The following is a 22,533-nucleotide window of genomic DNA, read 5'->3' as shown; positions in this document are numbered from 1 at the left end:
TGTTGTGCAATAAATATTCAGATTAATGGCACCCACTGAAATTTTGTAATATTAATGATTAAAAACAAGGCAGTTCTACTAAATTTTATTTAAATAGCTACTGTGGCTCAATAGATCCAAGTAACTAAGGGTATGTCAACACTGGCAGAATTACATCGCCGCGCAGAGAGCGCTGCGGGAAACCACTGTTGTGGGTTCACACTGTCAGCTACCTGCGTAATAGCATGTTCACACTTGCGGCACTTCCAGCGGTATTCAAGGCGGTGCACTCTGGGCAGCTATCCCACAGAGCATCTCTTCCTCTTCTGCCGCCAAGAGTTGTGGGAAGGCGGAGTGGGTCCCAGGGCATCCTGGGTCCTATCCCAATGCCCCGTGATGCATTGCTTCTCATCCCAGCAATCCCTGTACTTCCGTCCGCATTTGGCACCATCTTTCAACGGTTTGTGTACTGCGCGCTCTGCCTCTTCAGTCTGCAGGAATGGATCCCGCACTGTTGACCAATATGCTGCTCGCACTAACACGTCACAAGTGGCACTGGAGTTATTCCTTAAACTACAAAGACAAGAGAAGTTCAACATTGATCTCGCCACATGTAGTAGCTATGAACGAGATTGCTTGTGGCATTCATGGAGGTGCTGAACACAGTAGAACGCTGCTTTTGAGCTTGGGAAACAAGCACTGAGAAGTGGGATCACATCGTCATGCACGTCTGGGATGATGAGCAGTGGCTGCAGAACTTTCGGATGAGGAAAGCCACATTCATGGGACTGTGTGATGAGCTCACCCCAGCCCTGTGGTGCAAGGACACAAGAATGAGAGCTGCCTGGTCACTGGAGAAGCGCATGGCGATTGCACTGTGGAAGCTAGCTACTCCAGACTGCTACCGATCGGTCGCTAACCAGTTCGGAGTGGGAAAGTCGACCATTGGACGCATGTTGACGGAAATGTGCAGGGCCATTAATCGCATCCGGCTCCAAAAGACAGCGACTCTGAGCAATGTGTGTGACATTGTGGATGGCTTTGCACAAATGGGCTTCCTTAAACTGTGGCACACATATTCCAATTCTGGCACCAGACCACCTAGCCACCGAGTACATTAATTGGAAGGGGTATTTCTCTACGATTCTCCAGGTGCTTGTGGATCACCATGGGCTTTTCACAGACATTAATGCGGGCTGGTCCGGAAAGGTGCATGATGCACGCATCTTTAGGAAAACTGGCCTGTTCAGGAAGCTGCGAGCAGGGACTTTCTTCCCTGACCAGAAGATCACTGTAGGGAAAGTCGAAATTCCCACTGTGATCCTGGGAGACCGTGCCTACCCCTTAATGCCGTGGCTTATAAAGCCATACACGGGGAACCTTGACAGCAGCAAGGAGTGGTTCAACAACAGGCTGAGCACGTGCAGAATGACTGTTGAGTGTGCCTTTGGCCGTTTAAAGGCCCACTGGTGCTGCCTATATGGGAGACTGGACCTGGCCGATGAGAATATTCCTATGCTTATAGCCGCGTGCTGTACGTCTATAATATTTGTGAAGGGAAGGGTGAAAGCTTCACTCAGGGCTGGACCACCGAGGCTCAGTGCCTGGAGGCTGAATTTGAACAGCCAGATACCAGGGCTATTAGAGGGGCCATAAGGATCAGGGATGCCTTGAGGCAGCAATTTGAAGCTGAAAGCCACTAATATTGGTTGCTGTGCTTAGGAGTGCAGTGCTTGTAATGCTAGGTGGTGATTGTGATTGGTGCAGATGATGCACTATGAAGCTTTAAGAAAATTGCCTGTTGCTTTGCCATCCCTAAAGCATATGGTTATAAAATTTAAATACAGTAATGATTAGCACACTAATACATACGTACAGACTAAGAAAAATAGGCCTGATTCTGATCTCATGTACACCAATGTACATAAGGAATGACTCCACTAAAGTCAACCGAGTTACATCAGTTTATATGAAATCAGAATCAGTTCAATGTGTTATTTAACATCAATACTGAATATACAGCTAATCAAATTAAATCTAAAACTTTGATTGTGTGCAACTGTGAGAATGAATAGGTGGAAACACTCAGAGAAATTAAGATTACATTTAGAAATAGTGTGGCATGGTAATCACTCTACTTGTGATTGGCAATTTTAGATGGAGTGATTCTAGCATCAGGCCCTAATTCTGAACTGCTCTGTGCATTGAAACGATTTTTCATATTTCTTCTAAAATCCATAGAAATTGATCTAATAAATAATTTTTTCATTCAAAATGCAGAACTATTTTCTCATTTACAGGCAACAAATATCATGTTCATGATTTAATAAAGAAAACACAACTTTCACTTTAATAAGAGATTAATGTTCCCAGCGGTGACCAGGAAAATGTAGCTAAAAGGTAGCAAGTTAGAAGCCCTGAAGTTAAAAATGCACACATGGGCTTTGATATTGTCGTCATGTTTTACCTCACAATGTAAATGACTTTGGACAGAGATATTGTGTGTGTGTCTTCTGAAGAAGGAAAAAGGGAACCCAAAAATATGAGGCTTTGTTTTTGGATAAGAACTGCTAAATGCTTGGCTAAGATGAAGAATTTTTAAAAAATTCTTGTCAAAATGTATATGATATGAAAGGACTTTAAAAAATATTCCAGCCTTGCAGAATTGTAATTAATGCTTAAACAGATCTCATTATTGGGTAAATTAGCTAGCTAAAATTCTCAAGTAATTAGGAAGCTTTCGAAAACTAGATACATTTATAGTTTATGGATTTAATCAAAGTGTTTCTGATTTGGATTTTTTGGTATATAAGAAGAATTAAACATTTGCTAAGTGGTTATTTTTCGATGCCCTTGCTCCATAGTGGAGCACTGTATCCAGAGAAGTTTTACATCCACTCTACCCTTATCAGCAGCACTGAGAGAGAGTCTCAAAGAAACTATATAAGTTGCTTGTTTTATCTTAATATTAAAAAACAGAAGTGTTTCTCCCCCTCCCCAAAAAAAGAAAAAAAAAAGCTGTATGTGAATTCTACATCTCTCTCCAGTACTCCATTGGAAATAAGTCATTGTGCCAGATCTTAAACAGATATAAATCAGCATAGTTGCCTTCACTTCAATGGAAGTGCAACAATTTACACCATCTGAAGATCTGGCCCATTGTAGCTCAAGTATTTCTTATTAGACACCCAAAAAGTCAAAATCCCACACTCAAGGAAGAGAGCCATACTGCTTAAAAAACCAACCTGGTTTAAAGGGGAAGTGAAGGCAGCTATAAAAAAATTAAAACGTACAACAAATGGAAGAAAGGGGAAGTTGATAATAATGAATATAAATCAGAAGTTATTTTTCTAAAATCCCTAAGGGAAGCAAAGGGACACAAGGAGCAATCTATGGCCAGCAAAGTTAAGGACAATATATTAGGAACAAGAAGAATCCTGACAATAGTATTGGCTAATTACTATATGGAAATAGTAGAATCATCAATAATAATACAGAAAAGGCAGAAATGGTCAACAAATATTTCAGCTCTGCATTTAGGGGGAGGGGGAGAAGAGATGATATCATTTCATCATATGGGGATAACATTTCATCTTTCCATTCCATTAATATCTCTGGAGGATATTAAGCAGAAACTACTAAAGTCAGACATTTTTAAAATCAGCAGGTCCACATAACTTGCATCTAAGAGTTTTAAAAGAACAGGCTGATTATCTTGCTGAACCATTGATGCTGATTTTCAATAAGTCTTGGAACACTGGTGGAGTTCTGGAAGAAAGCTAAGGTTTACCCCTTTTTAAAAATGGGCACTAAATGACCCATGTAATCATAGGCCTGTCTGCCTTACAGTGATTCTTGGCACAATAATAAAACAACTGATACAGGACTCGATTAATAAAATATTAAATGTAATTAATGCAAATCAATAGGAAAATAGATCCTGACCAGACTAATTTGATATCCTTTTTAGATGAGATTACAAATTTGGTAAAAGTGTTGATGTAATAGATAGACTTCTGTAAAGCATTTGACTTGGTACCACATGACATTTTGATTAAAAAATAGAACATAAAATTAACCTGGAACACATTAAATGGATTAAAACTGGTTAACTAATGGGTCTCAAAATGTAGCTGTAAATGGGGAATTGACATTAAGTGGGTGTATTTTCAGTGAGGTCCCACAGCAATTAGTTCTTGGCCCTATGCTACTTAACATTTTTATCAATGACCTGGAAGAAAACAAAATCATCACCAATAAAGTCAACAGCTGACAAAAATTGGGGGAGTGGTAAAAAATGAAGAGGACAGGTCACTGATTCAAAGTGACCGGGATTGCTTGGTAAACTGGGCACAAGCAAATCATGTGCATTTTAATACAGCTAAATGTAAATGTTTACCTGTAGAAACAAAGAATGTAGGCCACACTTACACGATGGGGGACTCTATCTTGGGAAACAGTGACTCTGAAGAAAACTTGGAGGTCATGACGAATAATTAGCTGAACATGAGCTCACAGTGTGACCAAAAGAGCTAATTCTATCCCGGGATGCATAAACAGGAGAATCTCGAGTAGGAGTAGAGAGGCTATTTTACCTCTATATTTGGCACTGGTGCAACTGCTACTGAAATACTGTGTCCTGTTCTGGTGCCCACAATTCAAGAAAGATGTTAAGGGGTGACCTGATTAGTCTATAAGTATCTACACTCAGAGGTGGATTAATATTTATTGGGGCCATGGGCACAAAATATTTGGGCTCCCCATATCACCGGGGCTTGCTCCCTGGTCCTCCCCTTCCCCCCAAAACCCCGCCTCCTAGCCAGGCCAGAAGGGGCTGTGGTAAGAGCTTCCCAGGGAGCCCGGGCTGCTGTAGGGAGCCCTGGAACCTCCACCTACCTAGGCGGTGTGCGCCAGGAGACAGGAACATGGGTCAGGGGCTGCTCTCAGGACAAATGGAGGGGCTGGGGCCGCCCACAGAGGCCCAGGCTCCCTGGGTGGCTCTTACCAAAGCCTAGGGTGATCATACGTCCTGTTTTGGCCGGTACAGTCCCCTTTTTAAGCCCTGTCCGGACATCCTGACTTTTTTGGCAAAACTAATGATCAGTTGGCAACAGAAAATGGGATAAATGCCTAGTTTTGCCAAAAAGAGGCTTGAGGGGTGAGCGATGTGGCTTGGGCCAAGTCTGCGTGTGGGTTGGGGGGGGGGGGGGGGGGAGATGAGAGGAGCACAGGCTAGGTCCGCACAGGGGCGAGGGGGAATGATCACCCTACCACAGCCCTGACTTCTGGCCTGGACAGGGGGCGGGGCCTTGGGGGAAAAGAGGAGGAGCAAGGCAGTGGGCCCAAGGGGGGAGAGGAGAGGGAGAGGACATGGCTACAGGTCCGGCACCTGTGGCCTCCTGCCTACATGGGCTCCCCAATTGGCTGGGGCCCATGCCCTGCCACTGTCTACACATGGGGAACAAATATTTAATAATAGGCTCTTCAATGTAGCAGAGAAAGGAATAACATGATCCAATGGCTGGAAGTTGAAGCTAGACAAATTAAGACTGGAAATATGGCGTCAATTTTTTTAAAGGTGGAGAGTAATTAACCATTAGAACAAATTACCAATGGTTGTGGTAGATTCTCTATTACTGAAGTTTTAAATCTAGATGGGATGTATTTATAATATATATGATCAAGCAATTATTTTGGGGAAGTTCTATGGCCTGTTTTATACAGGAGGTTTGTCTAGATGATCCCAGTGGTCCCTTCAGACCTTGGAATCTATGAACCTATGAAAGTGTAAGACAACTTGGCCAAGATTTTCAGAAGTGACTAGTAATTTTGGGTGCCTAACTTGACACATTTCAAAGGGTGTGATTTTCAGAAAGTGCTCAGCACCCCCTCTGATCTATGGTGTTTCACGTTGGATGCACAAAAATTGAAGCACCCCAAAAAAATCATTTTTTTTTTAAAAAACCTTGGCCTTTATAAACAAACATGGAATATCAGTGCACTAAGGAGAACTGTGAGTGGTGACTATTTTTTTAAAAAAAGATTGTTCTGTTAGAATACATTTGGAAAGATTTTTTCTCATTTCAACCACAAACAGACATCAATTTAAGTACAATGGCTGCAGCACTTCACAGTAGGACACCACACAAATAGTTTGGAAAGTCATTCCAGAAACATACTGAATTACCCAGAAACCATCTGTTTACCCTGATCAATAAAACACTGTTATCTTTCTTACAATAGGCCATACTGTTTATATAAACAAAGTTAGGTGGCCTATGCAGGAAAGCTATTTATTTAGTGAGATCAGCTATCACTGTAAATCAATTTCTTTGCAAATCAGAAACACAGCTGTCTGCAAAACCTACTTAAAACTCCTTCCTGTGTCCAATATTTGTATGTGTAGCAGAGCAGATTACCATGAGAATACAAAAAGGATTGTCAGCACAATACGTCTGTGGAAGCTAAAATAGAACAGCTCTTCTTGGGTTTTACATCTGCTTCAAGGGGAAAGATCGTGTTCAATTTACTTGCCTTTTTGTATTGCTTTATGAGACACTTGATTTGTTTATACTATTTGCATAATGGACAACTTAAAAATGAGACCAGGAAAACAATTACATTTGCTATTCAGAATAGGAGCCTTCAGAAAGACTGTTAATTAAATCAGTCATTAAAAATGCAAAATAGAGAACCTAAAGATTTACAACAACAAAAAATTGTCATCATGTCACTGACCTTTATAAAGTGTAGCTATAAAGGGCTGCATTGTTAACATGGATTTTGCCTTTAATGAGTTTACCAGAAATATTAAAAGAACAGAAGGCCCAAGCTACCCATCCTGTAAGAAGCCACTGCAAGGTTGTCCTCATGGAACAGTCATAGAGGAATCATCTCCAGGTGGAAGACCACTTCCCTACACGCAACCCCATAAAGAAGGGATTGCAAACCTCTCACCCCCAAGAACCTCACAGATCCCTTCGGAACATATATGCTTCTTGGGGGGGATCAGTTAGAGGCCAGTGCCATCCTTGCAGAGAATGTAGCAACTATGAAGCATGGGCTATAAGATCCTATCACCTTTTATAATGACAACATGAGCAGCAAAGTGGCAGCAGCAACCCAGTTAGGGTACATAATCCCAGTCTAAACCCCCACCTATTTTCAGTTGCTTATATCCTTTGACTCTTTCACCATTTGGGCTGAGCAATTTTTATTTGCTTTGTTTTTGGCTGAAAATGCATTTTCTTCTCAGAGGCTGAGTAAAACTTGAGTTTAGTTGATCGAGTACATGGAGTTTTTTGGAAAAAGTACACTTTCTCCCACTAGACGATTTTCTAACTGAGTGCTTCACTTCAATATTAATTTTAATTCAGTTTTTGTGTGGTATATTATTTTTCAAATCTAACAGGTTAGATCGTAACCTAAAAAGCCCCTGGTTGGGGGTTGTATAGAGCTGCAGCAGGGAAAATCTGGGAGGGACTGTGCCTCAGAGATTGGGTTTCATGACACATTGGGGGGCGGCGGGGAGAGAAGAGGAGAATTACATAGGCTGCACACGATGCATCTGTCCTGTTCTGCCAGCTAGTGGGGAAACTGAAAGGCACAGCCATGGAACCTGCTTTCTCCCCTTTGGGCAATGTTTGTCCCCAAAACAGCGAGGAAGTATCCCTACATGCCCGATCACAGCATCTGCAATTGTCCCTGATCCTGTCATAAGAGGGCAGAGAAGGCAAAGGTTTCTCCAGTCACAATATGGCCTAATGTAATCATATTAAAAACTATCCTGGAGTTCACATGCAAGAAGGTAGACATAAGTTTGGACATGCATGAAAAAAAAAAAACCTAGTTCCAACACTGTTGCAGCAAAATATATACATACAGTAGAATTTTACAGAAAATCTCTGGTTAAATAGTAGAAAAGCTATCTGAAGCCTGACTTAAAAATGTTTAATGCTCAAGGGTAGAGGGAAAAAAAATCTGATGGCCTTCAAGTTTATTTGAAAGACAGATTACAGAATATTACGTAAGGCGCAAATCTCAGACCTATTCCCCATTGTATTTACAAATATTATCAAATTTTATAAGACCATGAATTTTCATAAAAAGTGACATTTTCAAAAACCTTTACTTGCTTTAATCCTCCTCTTTTCTTTTGATAGGATTAAACTCTCAAATGGCAGACTGTTAAATAAGCACACCAAAATGCTAACTGTGAGGCATTTGGCTTTATATATTTATAAATTAGTGTTTCACAGCCACTTCAAATTTGACATTACAGTTCAGTATCTCCAGGCAACTCATTTCAATGGTGTTGAATTTGATTTATATGATTTTTCTCATTTTAACATCTATGTGTTCCTATGCCAGATACCTTTAAATATAATTATTTTTTTTAAAAATCACCTATAAGTAATTTATTCAAATGAAGGTCCGCAAAAAGATGTGGCCTGTTGTTTTTAAAGCACATCAACTGTCTTGCCTAAAACAATTTTAAAAATTGCATACAGATAACTCATCAAAGGCCCTATTCAGTCATAAAAATCTACCAGAAAGGCTGCAAATCTTGGCGAATCTATTCAGCTGAAAGATCAGGTTGCTGTAGAAGCCCCTAATTGCAGAGCCTTTTCCCTGTTGTAGTAATCCTAGAAGATATCTATTTGCCAGGTAAGAGGACAAGACCCTCAGACTGATGCAGCTAATCTTCTTCCCTAAATATTTAAGTGTTCCGAGGACTGACTCCCCGAATGCTCAGTAGAGTAAGTGCTTGTTGGCATCTCTTTGGAAAAGGAGGATGTGGGAAATTTACCCAAATAAATCTGCAGTTTTTTCCATAGCTGTGCTGTTTCAAACTCAGAAATCTTGTGAAACAGCTGGGAAGACAAAATTCTGCTGGAACAGGTATTCTAAATGCATTTCCAGTACTACAACAGCAGAGCAATATGTAGATAGTAACTGAACTAATGATGCACACTACTATTTCTATTATTTTACTTTCAAACAAATAGTAAATGCATAAATTATCCAGTTTAAAGTTTACATGCTTATATTGGGCATGAGACACCTAGAAGACAACAATCTATAGTGGTTATGCAGTAGGCTGAACTATCCAGCATAAAAGTGAAGCTACTGTGCAACGAAAGAGAAAACACTATCCCCCCCTCCCCAAGCATTGCAGAATAATTTATATTAACAAATCCTAACATCCTAGGAACCTCAAATCTCAGTTCTAGGTCTGTCCCGCTCTACTGTGCTGGGAGCAGGCACAGAAATGCTACTATTCTTAGAAAGGTGCTGTGGTATTATATGTCAAGTATCAGGGGGTAGCCGTGTTAGTCTGTATCTACAAAAACAACAAAGAGTCTGGTGGCACCTTAAAGACTAACAGATTTATTTGGGCATAAGCTTTCGTGAGTAAAAACCTCACTTCTTCGGATAAGCTTTCGTGAGTAAAAACCTCACTTCTTCGGATGCATCCGAAGAAGTGAGGTTTTTACTCACGAAAGCTTATGCCCAAATAAATCTGTTAGTCTTTAAGGTGCCACCAGACTCTTTGTTGTTTTGGTATTATATGGCCATTTCCGGGGGGGGGGGGGGGGGTGGGGGGGAGGGGGGTGCTGGAAGGATACCCACTCAGAAAAGGCATTCATCTCCACAGCTGATTTTGAACTAACAAAACTCTATGGAATAAAAACCTAACACTTTGGGGACCATTTCTGTAACTCATACACTTGTTATCTGGAGTTATTGTCATTTTTCCCCCCCAATAAGATAATTAAAAGCCTGGATAGAAAAAAAAAACTTAGCTAATCTTGCACATTACTGTGGGTGAAATCTTGGCACCATTGAAGTCAGTGGCAAAATTCCCATTGACTTCAATGAGGCCAGGATTTCACACTATGTGAACAAGATAAAATGTAGCGTAGGACAAATCTAAATTTTTCTTTTAGTATGTACCCACCTAATTGAAAAAGCTAGTTTCCATTTCAGTGGACAACTTTCAAAACATCTATATAAAAAGCTATGACCCTTATACCCCATACAAGGTACAGCTTCTAGTTAATTGTATACTAAAAATAAATACGTAAGTGTGTGAAGTGTAGCAAGACACCCATCTTTAATTATCTTCCCTTCTAAGGTACAGAATACTATTTATGCATAATTATGACATTACGGTTCAGAAATTAACATTAATTCCACCAGTTTGCACTATTAATTAATGCTTTTAGTAATGTGTGGATTTTGTATGGGAATGTGCCAAATCATCTCTCAAATTATTAGTTTGAGCTATGAACATGATCTGATAAATACCTTGGAGGCACCAGACCTCTTTGTATTATAACAGACATTTCAGTAACACACTAGATATGTTTAATAACACAGCATCATTTTTCAAAACTAATTGTGACACCTACTAATATTCCATAAATAAAGGGATCAGATTAGAGTCTCACCACCATTCATTATGAAGTATTAAAGCTGTCTAATCTCTTATCACTGCTAACATAATAAAGAATGAAAATGCCAATAACTACAGAATATGAGAATTTTCCTTATGAAAACAGTAGAACATAATTCACAGTCCAAATCAGATGCTGTGCCTTCATGTGGTTATAAAGCTCATCTGAATTAAACAATTCTAAAATTGAACATATGTAATTATTTCATTTGTCTTAAGTTGTCTATTGTTTTCGTTTAAGATTTCTGGACTCTTGGAAATCCATTCTAACAATTTTGTCTCAGTCACTACTGGACTGACTGGCATTCAGAGGAGGCTTAAATGTTAAAGAGAACCTATAAGTAATATAAAATCCTCAACTTACCAATGAATAAATCTCCCCACTACAGCCAAAAGTCAACTGCATACATTAATGTTGGAGCTCAGGAAGCTTCTCTTGTTTGGAGGAGCAAGCAATTATGAGGTACAACTTCCCATCCAAATATTCAATCAGTTATTCCTATTGAGTGACTTGTCATTACTATGTGTTAAAAGATTCAAGTATACTGAATAAATTCCAGTGTTATTTGTTTTACTGTATTGTCAACTCTTACGATTTTATCATTATTCTTGCAATAATCTGGTGTTTTTCTTAAGGCACCAACTCCTAAAGGCATTTGATTAGGCAAGAATCTTAAAAAGGGGGGGGGGAAATCGAGCCCTCCAGTTGTGGAGAAAATTCTGACTGAGCATACCCTAAAGGCTCTACATTAAAAAAAAAAAAAAAAAAAAAAACAGCAAATCAATATGGAGCCTCATTTTTTAAATTAAAATAAATCTTGGTGTTTTGTTGTGTGATTTGTGCATGCTTGGGGTTGGCAATACTGGCTTTCATAGTGCCAAATTCTAGCCAAGTCTCATGAGTACACAATGGAAGGAAGGGTACAACAAGCCTTTCCTTGACTCTTGCATTTCTGAACAGGGGTTGGCCAGAATTTGACTAAGCATTATAGTTCCTCCTTGTGTTCTCTTTAGGCTAGCCTTGTCCCCCACCCCACCACCTTCACAAATGATCTCCAGATCTGGCTGAGTGCAAAGCATGCTACTCTTTTCAAGGGTACTGGAGCAACTGTTCTGATGTGTACTCCCAGGAATCCTCAATGGGCATTCTGACTAATTCACCCAAAGAATTCTTACTGTGGGCTCCAGCCACACCGCAGTGCCTCAGTGCATGTCTACCCTGCGATAAAAAACTTGCAGGTCCTAGTCTCACAGCACAGGTCAGCTGACTTGGGCCATGGGGCTATAAAAAAGACGGTTACTTACCTTCTGTAACTGTTGTTCTTCGAGATGTGTTGTTCACGTCCATTACACATTAGGTGTACGCGCACCGCGTGCACGGACGTCGGAAACTTTTTCCCTTAGCGGCTCCCGTCGGATCGGCGGGTCCCCTCCTTCCCGCCAGAGCGGCGCCCGCTCCAGGGTATATATATCCCTGCCGACCCGACCCCTCCGGTTCCTTCTTGCCGGAGACTCCGACAGAGGGGAAGGAGGGTGGGAAGTGTAATGGACGTGAACAACACATCTCGAAGAACAACAGTTACAGAAGGTAAGTAACCGTCTTTTCTTCTTCGAGTGATTGTTCACGTCCATTACACATTAGGTGATTCCCAAGCTTACCATTGGAGGTGGGTAGGAGTCAAGGTACAACTGACTGTAGCACAGCCCGACCGACCATCGCGTCCTCTCTGGTCTGATGATGGATCGCGTAGTGGGCTGTGAACGTGTGTATGGATGACCAGGTGGCTGCCTTACAGATCTCCTGGGTCGGGACCTGCGCCAAGTAGGCCATTGAGGACACTTGGGCTCTAGTCGAATGGGCCCGGATCTCCGGGGCCGGAACATTGGCGAGCTCATAACAAGTGCATATACAGTGCACAATCCATGCCGACAAGCGCTGTGTCGAAATAGGCAAGCCTTTCATACGTTCCGCAATAGCAATGAACAGCTGGGGTGTTCTGCGGAACGACCTGGTCCGCTCCAGGTAATATGCCAACGCCCTTCGGACATCCAGGGTATGTAGGCTGCGGTGGTGAGGGTCCGTATGGGGTTTTGGAAAAAACACCGGAAGGCAAATGTCTTGCCCCATGTGAAACTGTGACACCACCTTTGGGAGGAATTTGGGGTGCGGCCTAAGCTGCACCTTATCTTTATGGAACACCGTATAAGGTGGCTCCGACGAGAGGGCCTTCAATTCCAAAACCCTTCTGGCCGACGTGATGGCCACGAGAAACGCCACCTTCCAGGAGAGGTGCGTGAGGGAGCAAGTGGCCAGGGGCTCAAAGGGGGGGACTCATAAGTCTATTTAGCACTAGGTTCAGAGACCACGTTGGAACCGGCGGGCGTGAGTAGGGAAACACCCTTTCCAGCCCCTTGAGGAATCGGGCCACTGTGGGGTTAGAGAATACTGACACTCCCAACTCTCCCGGATGGAAAGCCGAAATAGCTGCTAAGTGAACCCTAATTGAGGCGGGCGCAAGCCCTTGATTCTTGAGGTGCAGTAAATAGTCCAAGATGGACGGAACCGAGGCCTGTAAAGGTTGTATGAGTTGGGGCTCACACCAGTGGGAGAACCTTTTCCACTTCGCCAGGTATGTTGCCCTTGTAGAGGGCTTCCTACTATTAAGGAGGACTTGCTGAACCTGGTGAGAGCACCTATGTTCTGCATCGTTCAGCCAGAGAGATACCATGCCGTGAGATGAAGCGAAGACAGGTTCGGGTGGAGTAGGCGACCTTTGTCTTGTGTGACTAGGTCGCGATGGAGGGGAAGGGTGATTGGATCGGCCATGGACAGTTCCAGCAGGGACGTGAACCAATGCTGGCGGAGCCAGGCCGGGGCAATAAGAATGATCGTTGCCCTGTCCCTGCGGGTCTTGAGAAGAACCTTGTGTATAAGTGGAAATGGAGGGAAGGCATATTTTAGGCTCCCTCCCCATGGGATCATGAAGGCATCCGCTACTGATCCCGGGCTGAGGTTCTGGAACGAGCAGAACTGAGGGCATTGGCTGTTGTCCTTGGTGGCGAACAGATCCACCCGGGGAAAACCCCACCTCCGGAAGATCGAATGCAGGACGTCTCCCTTCAGCGTCCATTCGTGCATTCGGTAGGATCGGCTGAGGCGGTCCGCTAAGCTGTTTTGAATTCCTGGAAGATATGTCGCGATGAGGTGTATCGCATGGGCTATACAGAAGTTCCATAATTGGAGAGCCTCGTGACAGAGGGGAGAAGACCGGGACCCGCCCTGCTTGTTTATATAGAACATGGCGGTAGTGTTGTCCGTCAGGACTGCCACGCTGTGACCTTTTAGGAAGGCGTGGAAGGTCTGGCAGGCGAGGCGAACCGCTCTTAGCTCCTTCAGATTGATGTGAAGCAGCTTGTCCTCTCTGGACCACAGCCCTTGTGTCCGCAGTTCCCCCAGGTGCGCCCCCCAACCTATGTCTGATGCGTCTGTCACTAACGTCAGAGTGGGTTGTGGGGTAGCGAAGGGGATCCCCTCGCATACCTGCTGGCGGTCGAGCCACCAGTGTAGCGAGCTGAGCACCTGGTTCGGGATCGTGACTACTTGATCCAATGGGTCTCTGTTGGGGCGATGCGTGTGGGTGAACCACAACTGTAAAGGCCGGAGCCTCAGCCGGGCATGTCTGACCACGTGTGTGCAAGCTGCCATATGCCCCAGAAGTTGCATGCAACATCTTGCTGTTGTCGTGGGAAATTTTTGGACCGAGCTTACGGCCCCGTGAATTGACATGAACCGTGCTTCTGGTAAACTCGCTCGCGCGGTTACCGAGTCCAGGGTGGCACCTATGAAGTCCAGCCTCTGAGTGGGGACTAACGTGGATTTCGGTACGTTGACCCGGAGGCCGAGCTCGTCGAACGTCTGCAAGGCCAGCGTTACGCGAGATCGGACTTCGGCCTCCGACCTGCCCATGAGTAGCCAATCGTCCAGGTACGGGAACACACGCATCCTTCTTTTTCGAAGGAAGGCTGCTACCACGGACATGCACTTCGTGAACACCCGTGGTGCTGACGCCAGGCCGAAGGGCAGGACCGTAAATTGGAAATGGCGCTGGCCGACGATGAAGCGCAGAAACCTCCTGTGGGCCTGATTGATTGTGATGTGAAAATAGGCATCTTTCATATCGAGGGCAGCATACCAATCCCCCGGATCCAGGGATGGGATAATAGTTCCAAGGGAGACCATACGGAAGCGCGCTTTGATCAGGAACCTGTTTAGATCGCGCAGGTCCAAGATAGGACGGAGGCCCCCTTTTGCCTTGGGAATCAGGAAGTATCTGGAATAGAATCCTTTTCCCCTTAGGTCCAGAGGGACCTCTTCTACTGCTCCTGCAGTGAGAAGGGTCTGTATCTCCTGTACGAGGAGTTGCTCGTGAGAAGGGTCCCTGAAGAGGGACGGGTAAGGGGGATGGCAGGGAGGGGGCGAGGAAAACTGGAGGGTATAACCCGCCTTCACTGTGCGCAGGACCCAGCGGTCCGATGTTATGCGCGACCAGGCCCGGTAGAAACGGGACAGACGGTCCTTGAAACCCAAAGGAGGATCCGGTATAGGGGGTGGTACGCTGTCCTCGGGCGTAGCTTCAAAAGCCTGGTTTATTTCCCGGCTGTGGCTTGTCCTGGCCATGATTCTGGCCCTGGTTAGGCGTATTGTTTCGTCTCCGCCTATTATCCCTGCCTCGACGGCGGTAAGGCTCATGTCGGGGCCGAGGATGGTAATGCCTTTGCGGCGGCTGGGGCTTGAAGGGCTTACGCTGCGTCACCGGCGTGTGCATACCCAGTGACTTAAGGGTCGCTCGTGAGTCCTTAAGGCTGTGCAGCCTGGCGTCCGACTGGTCGGAAAACAAGCCCGAACCTTCAAACGGGAGGTCCTGCAGCGTGGTCTGTACCTCCGGCGGGAGACCTGAAGCCTGCAACCACGCCGAACACCGCATCACGACTCCCGACGCAATTGTTCTGGCCGCAGCGTCGGCTGAGTCTAGAGCGGCCTGCAAAGAGGTCTTGGCCACTGCCATTCCTTCCTCTACCAGCGCCGTGAACTCCTGATGAGCGTCAGGTGGGAGGGAGTCCTTAAACTTGGCGACTGATGCCCAGGAGTTGAAATTGTGCCTGTTTAGGATCGCCTGCTGATTGGCGATCCTCAGCTGAAGGCCTCCCGATGAATAGACTTTCCTCCCGAATAAGTCCAATCTCTTAGCTTCCTTGCCCTTGGGGGCAGGAGCTTGCTGGCCATGCCGCTCTTTCTCGTTCACCGCCGAGACCACCAGTGAACAGGGGGACGGATGTAGAAAGAGGAAGTCAAACCCTCTAGATGGGGCGAAGTACTTTCTCTCCACGCCCTTTGCAGTTGGCGCGCTAGAGGCCGGTGTTTGCCACACCGTCTTATAGTTGGACTGTACTGTCCATATAATTGGAAGAGCGACTCTGGAGGGGCCCTCTGGGCTCAGGATATCGACCATGGGGTCGTCCTGCTCCACGGTCTCTTCCGCCTGCAAACCCAGATTAAGGGCTACCCGGCGAAGCAGGTCTTTATGTGCCCGATGGTCAATCGGGGGAGGGCCGGACACCAATGTGCCCGCAACTGCCTCATCTGGCGAGGAGGACGAGGTCGGGGCCTTTTGCCCATCCTCAGTATCCTGCAGTCCGGCCTCAGCCAATTGCTCCTCTGCGGCATGACCCGCCGCGTGGGATTGGGACGGTACCGTACTCGGTGCCGAGTCCCCTCTTTCCCGCTCCGGTGGTCTAGAGACCGTTGCCTCCCTATACGATGGCGGACGGTGCCGCGGGGAGCGGGATCGGTACCGGGATGGCCCGCATCTCGAAGCCCTCGATGGGGGCCCTTGTTGGTGGTAGGCCCAGGGTGTCCAGAATGGCCATTGGCTCGGCTGGCCCCATTGTGACTGTCCGTAGTCCCTGCAGGCCTGTGATCTACGGGCGACCCTGCCGTATCGGTCTGAGTCAGTCCCCGAGACCACGGACGGTGACCTGGAAGGCCACGGTGGCGCCGTAGGACGGTGCCGGTCCGATCTTGGAGAATAGCGCCTTCGCGACCAGGACCTGGAACGGCGCCTCGTCGACCTGGACCTGGAACGGTACCGGTGATCCCGGGACCGGGAACGGCTACGGCTGGTCGGCCTTGGGTAGCGAGCCGCCAATGCTTCACGGTGCCGACTCGTGCTCGGTTGCTGAGTCGGTGCCGATCGTGTGCTGAAGCCCGACTGTTGCGGTGCTTCTTGCGCCGGGGGCAACCGGGAGTCCACCGAGGCGGAGCTCGACCGGGACCGGTCTCTGGAACGGTGCCGAGACGGCGACCGTGACGGGCGCACCATCGCCGGCTTGCCTCTGCGCGGCAGCATAGGCGGGGCGCCTTCAGCGCGTACTGGGGTGTCAACGGACAAGGCGATGAGGTCCTTAGCTGCCTCAAACGTGTCCGGAGTGGAGGGCTGTTCCACAAGTTCCTCTAGCCCTTCATTGTCGCTCGACGCGCTCATCCCGGGGCTCGACGGGCCCTTCGGCGCCGGAGCCACTACCGGGATTCTTGACGAGGCCGTGTCGGCCTTCGGGGCACTCGAGGTTTTTACCGGTGCCTCCTTCTTATGCGGGGAGCGACCGCGGGCCTTAGGCTGGCCCTTCACTTTCGCCGGCGAAGACGATCGGCGTCGTGCCCTTCCCCGCTGGGCCGGTGCCGCGGTCTTCGAGTGACCCGCCGGTGCCGGTTCCCTCACCGAAGCCGGTGCGCTTCGCACGGAGGCAGACGGTGCCGTCGAAGTGGAGGGCTGTAGCGCCGTCCCCATGAGCAGCTGCTTAAGGCGAAAGTCCCTCTCTTTTCTAGTTCTGGGCTTAAAAGCCTTGCAGATTTTGCAGCGCTCTTTCTGATGAGCTTCCCCCAGGTAACGCAGACACGAAGCGTGGGGGTCGCTCAATGGCATAGGCCTGCGGCACATGGCACAGGCCTTGAAACCCTGGGCGTGTGGCATACCCCACCACCCGGGGCCGGTGCCGGGGCTGAACAGACAACCCCAGCAGGAGCTTTAAGTACTCTAATGAGCCGTTAACTACTGAGTAAACTGTATCTTTGATGACTACTAGATAACTGTCAAGTGGCCACCATGGATGTAGAAGCACTTTATACCAATATTCCACATGAGGATGGACTACAAGCTGTCAGGAACAGTATCCCTGATGAGGCCACAGCAAGCCTGGTGGCTGAGCTTTGTGACTTTGTCCTCACCCACAACCACTTCAGATTTGGGGACAACTTATACCTTCAAGTCAGTGGCACTGCTATGGGTACCCGCATGGCCCCACAATATGCCAACATTTTTATGGCTGACTTAGAACAACGCTTCCTCAGCTCTCGTCCCCTAGTGCCCCTCCTCTACTTGCGCTACATTGATGACATCTTCATCATATGGACCCACGGAAAGGAGGCCCTTGAAGAATTCCACCTGGACTTCAACAATTTCCACCCCACCATCAACCTCAGCCTGGACCAGTCCACACAAGAGATCCACTTCCTGGACACTACAGTACAAATAAGTGATGGTCACATAAACACCACCCTATACCGGAAACCTACTGACCGCTATACGTACCTACATGCCTCCAGCTTCCATCCAAGACACATCACACAATCCATTGTCTACAGCCAAGCCCTAAGATACAACCGAATTTGCTCCAACCCCTCAGACAGAGACAAACACCTTCAAGATCTTTATCAAGCATTCGTAAAACTACAATACCCACCTGGGGAAGGGAGGAAACAGATTGACAGAGCAAGACGGGTACCCAGAAATCACCTACTACAGGACAGGCCCAACAAGGACAATAACAGAACACCACTGGCCATCACATACAGCCCCCAGCTAAAACCTCTCCAGCGCATTATCCACGATCTACAACCTATCCTGGAAAATGATCCCTCACTCTCACAGACCTTGGGAGGCAGGCCAGTCCTCGCTTACAGACAACCCCCCAACCTGAAGCAAATACTCATCAGCAACTACACACCACACCACAGAAACACCAACCCAGGAACCTATCCCTGTAGCAAACCTCGTTGCCTACTCTGTCCCCATATCTACTCTGGCAACAGCATCAGAGGACCACATCAGCCACACCATCAGGGGCTCATTCACCTGCACATCCACTAATGTCATATATGCCATCATGTGCCAGCAATGCCCCTCTGCCATGTACATTGGCCAAACCGGACAGTCCCTCCGCAAAAGAATAAATGGACACAAATCAGACATCAGGAATGGTAACATACACAAGCCAGTAAGTGAACACTTCAATCTCCCTGGTCATTCTATTACAGATTTAAAAGTCACTATCATTGAACAAAAAAACTTCAGAAACAGACTTCAAAGAGAAACAGCAGAACTAAAATTCATTTGCAAATTCAACACCATTAATCTGGGCTTGAATAGGGACTGGGAGTGGCTGGCTCACTACAGAAGCAGCTTTTCCTCTCCTGGAATTGACATCTCCTCATCTATTATTAGGAGTGGACTACATCCACCCTGATTGAATTGGCCCTGTCAACACTGGTTCTCCACTTGTGAAGTAACTCCCTGCTCTCCATGTGTCAGTATATAATGCCTGCATCTGTAACTTTCACTCTATGCATCCGAAGAAGTGAGGTTTTAACTCACGAAAGCTTATGCCCAAATAAATCTGTTAGTCTTTAAGGTGCCACCAGACTACTAGATAACTGTAATGACTATTTGCTAAGGGACACTCTCAGACGAGAGACAGAGTTGTTCCAACGCCGCCACGGACGGTAAGAAGGAACTGGAGGGGTCGGGTCGGCAGGGATATATATACCCTGGAGCGGGGCGCCGCTCTGGCGGGAAGGAGGGGGCCCGCCGACCCGACGGGAGCCGCTAAGGGAAAAAGTTTCCAACGTCCGTGCACGCGGCGCGCGTACACCTAATGTGTAATGGACGTGAACAATCACTCGAAGAAGAACTTCAGTGCTGACACTAGGGCCAGAGCCTGAACTCTGAGACTCTCCCCACCTGCGGAGTCTCAGAGCCTGGGCTCCAGCCCAAGCGTTTACACTGCAATTTATTAGACTCACAGCCTGAGCCCAGTGAGCCCAAGTCAGCTGAGCTGCAGGTCTTTTACTTCTGTGTGCACATACCCTCAGTCCCTCCTCTGGCGTGCACAGTAGAAACTGGTACTTCACATCTAGTCTTTTCTTAATCTAATGCCTTGTCTACAGGGCCGGCTCTGGCTTTTTTGCCGCCCCAGGCAAAAAAGCCTCCGGCCGCCCCTCCCACCCCAGGGCGGCCGGAGCGCCGGGGGGAGGGCGGTGAGCCCCGGCCGGGGCCCCTCTCTCCCCGGCGGCCAGAGCGCCGGGGGGAGGGCGGCGAGCCCCGGCCGGGGCCCCTCTCTCCCCGGCGGCCAGAGCGCCGGGGGGAGGGCGGCGAGCCCCGGCCGGGGCCCCTCTCTCCCCGGCGGCCAGAGCGCCGGGGGGAGGGCGGCGAGCCCCGGCCGGGGCCCCTCTCTCCCCGGCGGCCAGAGCCGGAGCACCGCGCCGCCCCCCTCCAGGTGCTGCCCCAAGCACAAGCTTGGTGGGCTGGTGCCTGGAGCCGGCCCTGCTTGCCTACACTACAAATGTGTTACTAGTATAGAGCTAGAGTGGCAGAGCCTCAGTGTCAATGCAGCATATGCCAACAGGAGTTTCACTGTCAGTATAGTAACACCACCTCCCCAAACAACAGCTATGCTAACAGAAGCCTTCTTCTTAGAGCGTGTGCCATATTTGTCCATGCCTTATATTAGTCGTCAGCTATAGAACTCATTTACAATACGTGTTCAAGATCCAAGTCTCACAAAGTCACTGCATTTTATTCCTCTTCCCATGTATTCTTTGGAATTCTGATTATCAGATAAATTCACCCCACAATAGTACCCCCCAACTGAAGCAGGAAGTAAGTTTTATTAGGAACATTTTCTATCCAAGCTATTACTTTGTCAATTAAAATAGCTCACTTTAAAACAAGCAACAACAGGTTACTAACTGTTCTGTAACTGATGTTCTTTGAGATGTGTTGCTCATGTCCATTCCACTTCAGTTGTGTGCATGCCCAGTGCACTAGAATTGGAGATTTTCCCCTTAGCAGTACGGGTCAGGGCAGCGCACACACCCTCTGTTGCCTTGTGCTGCTGAGTGATGGTATAAAGCGTGGAGCCAGCTCCAACCGCTACACCCTCCCTCTCTTCCCCCGGTCCTTTTTATGGGACAGACTCTGACTCTGACATAGAGGGGTAGGAGGCTGGGCTGTGGAATAGACAGGTGCAACGTCTCAAAGAACAACAATTACAGAACAGGTTAGGAACTGTTTTTCTTCTTCAGATGATTGTACATGTCCATTCCACTTCAGGTGACTCACAAGCAGTTTAAACCGGAGGTGTGTTTCGGAGTCCAGTCGTTGTTCAAGGAAAGGACTACTTGTCCAAACTTGGCACAGTCTCTTCTGGAATGCTGATATGGCATAAGGAGTTATACAGGTGCAAACTGCAGCCCTACAAGTTTGACAGACAATTGAGCTAAAAATGCTGCAAAAGATGCATGAGATCTTGCTGAGTGTGCTACCACCCTGCTTGGCAGAGCTATGATGTCATAGCACAGGCATATACAGGAGGAAATCCAGGACAAGATCTTCTGCGTTGAGGATGAAAGGCCCTTCGTCCTGTCTGCAACTACCATAAGAAGTTGAGAAGATGACCTGAACTGGGTCAGGACAATCAACACCCTTCTAACATCCAAGATATGGAGCCTCTCCACAGTCTTATTAGAACGGGGCTTGGGAAAGAGAGTCAGTAAGTATACCGTTTATAGTGGAAGTCCAACACTAAACCAAAAATCTTGGGTGTGGACTTAAGTATACTTTGTCCCTATAAAAGATTGTGTAAGGAGGTTCAGCTCCCACTGCCCGTAATTTTCCCGCAGAGGTAATGACTACCAAAAATGGATGGATAGATGAAGAGTAAGTAGCCATGGGGAGAAATAGCATCTGCCATCTGGGGATATCAACTGACCAAACCCTTTAAGAATCTAATTGACACTGACCAACAACTAGAGTGTGGAAAGCAGAGATAGGTGAACTCTGATAGAGCTAAGAGATAGGACTTGTTATTTCAGGTAGAACAAAACCAGTCCAGAATATGTTGTACAGAGACACAGACTGGCAAAATAGTCCTTTGCTGTGACCACTTCAACAGGTGAGAATATCTAAGTAAAGGCTCTCTGTCTAGTCCCGGAATAGTCTACCTTCTGAGGCATTAACCCGGGAGCATCCAGGCTGTAAGATGAAGAGCATCTGGACTGGGATTTAACAAGCAACCGTGGTCTGAGAGATTAGGTCTGGCTCTAGAGGTAGTGTGTCAAAGGAGCCTTGGATGAGAGGATCAGCAGACTGGAAAACCAATCCTGTCAAGGCCACACTGGTGCTAGGAGGATCATGTGAGCATGATCCTGCTTGAGCTTGAGCAACACTCTGGAAAGGAGCGGAACAGGAGGGCAAACATAAATCAGATTGTCTTTCCAGGATAACATGAAAGCATCCGTCAGAGATCCCTGACTGTGATCTGCTCTTGAACAAAGGAGTTAGTATTTCTTGTTGTGGTAAGTAGCAAACAGGTCTATTTGAGAGACCCTCATCACCACGTCTGAAAAATAAGCCTTAACTGTATGTGCCCTGAGACTACTTGCAATCTTTGCTGAAAGATCTGCCAAATTGTTCTGAATTCCCAGGATGCTTTGAAATGAATTGCACTGGTGACACACAACACCCAAAGATGTATTGCACCTTCACAGAGACTGTCCTACCTGGCCCCTCCCTATCCCTATCCTCCACCTTGTTTGCTTGGGGACTGTTCCAAGGACATTGGCTCTTTGGAAGCATGCTGCAGAGTCCCTGCAATGTTTGAAGGGGCACTTCTGACAGAGGTAGATGTGCTCAGTACCCATCCTAAGTGGGAAGGATTTGACAGTGGACACAGGCTGCCTCCATGAGGAGATGATGAAGTCT

At 46.9% G+C, this 22,533-nt stretch overlaps 1 protein-coding gene across 2 annotated transcripts in view; it reads right to left on the bottom strand.

Annotated features, from left to right (window-relative positions):
- The window catches only part of PDZD8 (PDZ domain containing 8), a 132,109-nt gene that overhangs the window by 51,657 nt on the left and 57,919 nt on the right, over positions 1-22,533 (bottom strand). The gene's annotated exons all lie outside the window — the stretch shown is intronic.

Source organism: Malaclemys terrapin, chromosome 7 (genome assembly GCF_027887155.1).
Source record: "Malaclemys terrapin pileata isolate rMalTer1 chromosome 7, rMalTer1.hap1, whole genome shotgun sequence".
Classification (NCBI taxonomy): Eukaryota; Metazoa; Chordata; order Testudines; family Emydidae; genus Malaclemys; species Malaclemys terrapin.
This window is presented reverse-complemented; position numbering and strand designations above follow the sequence as displayed.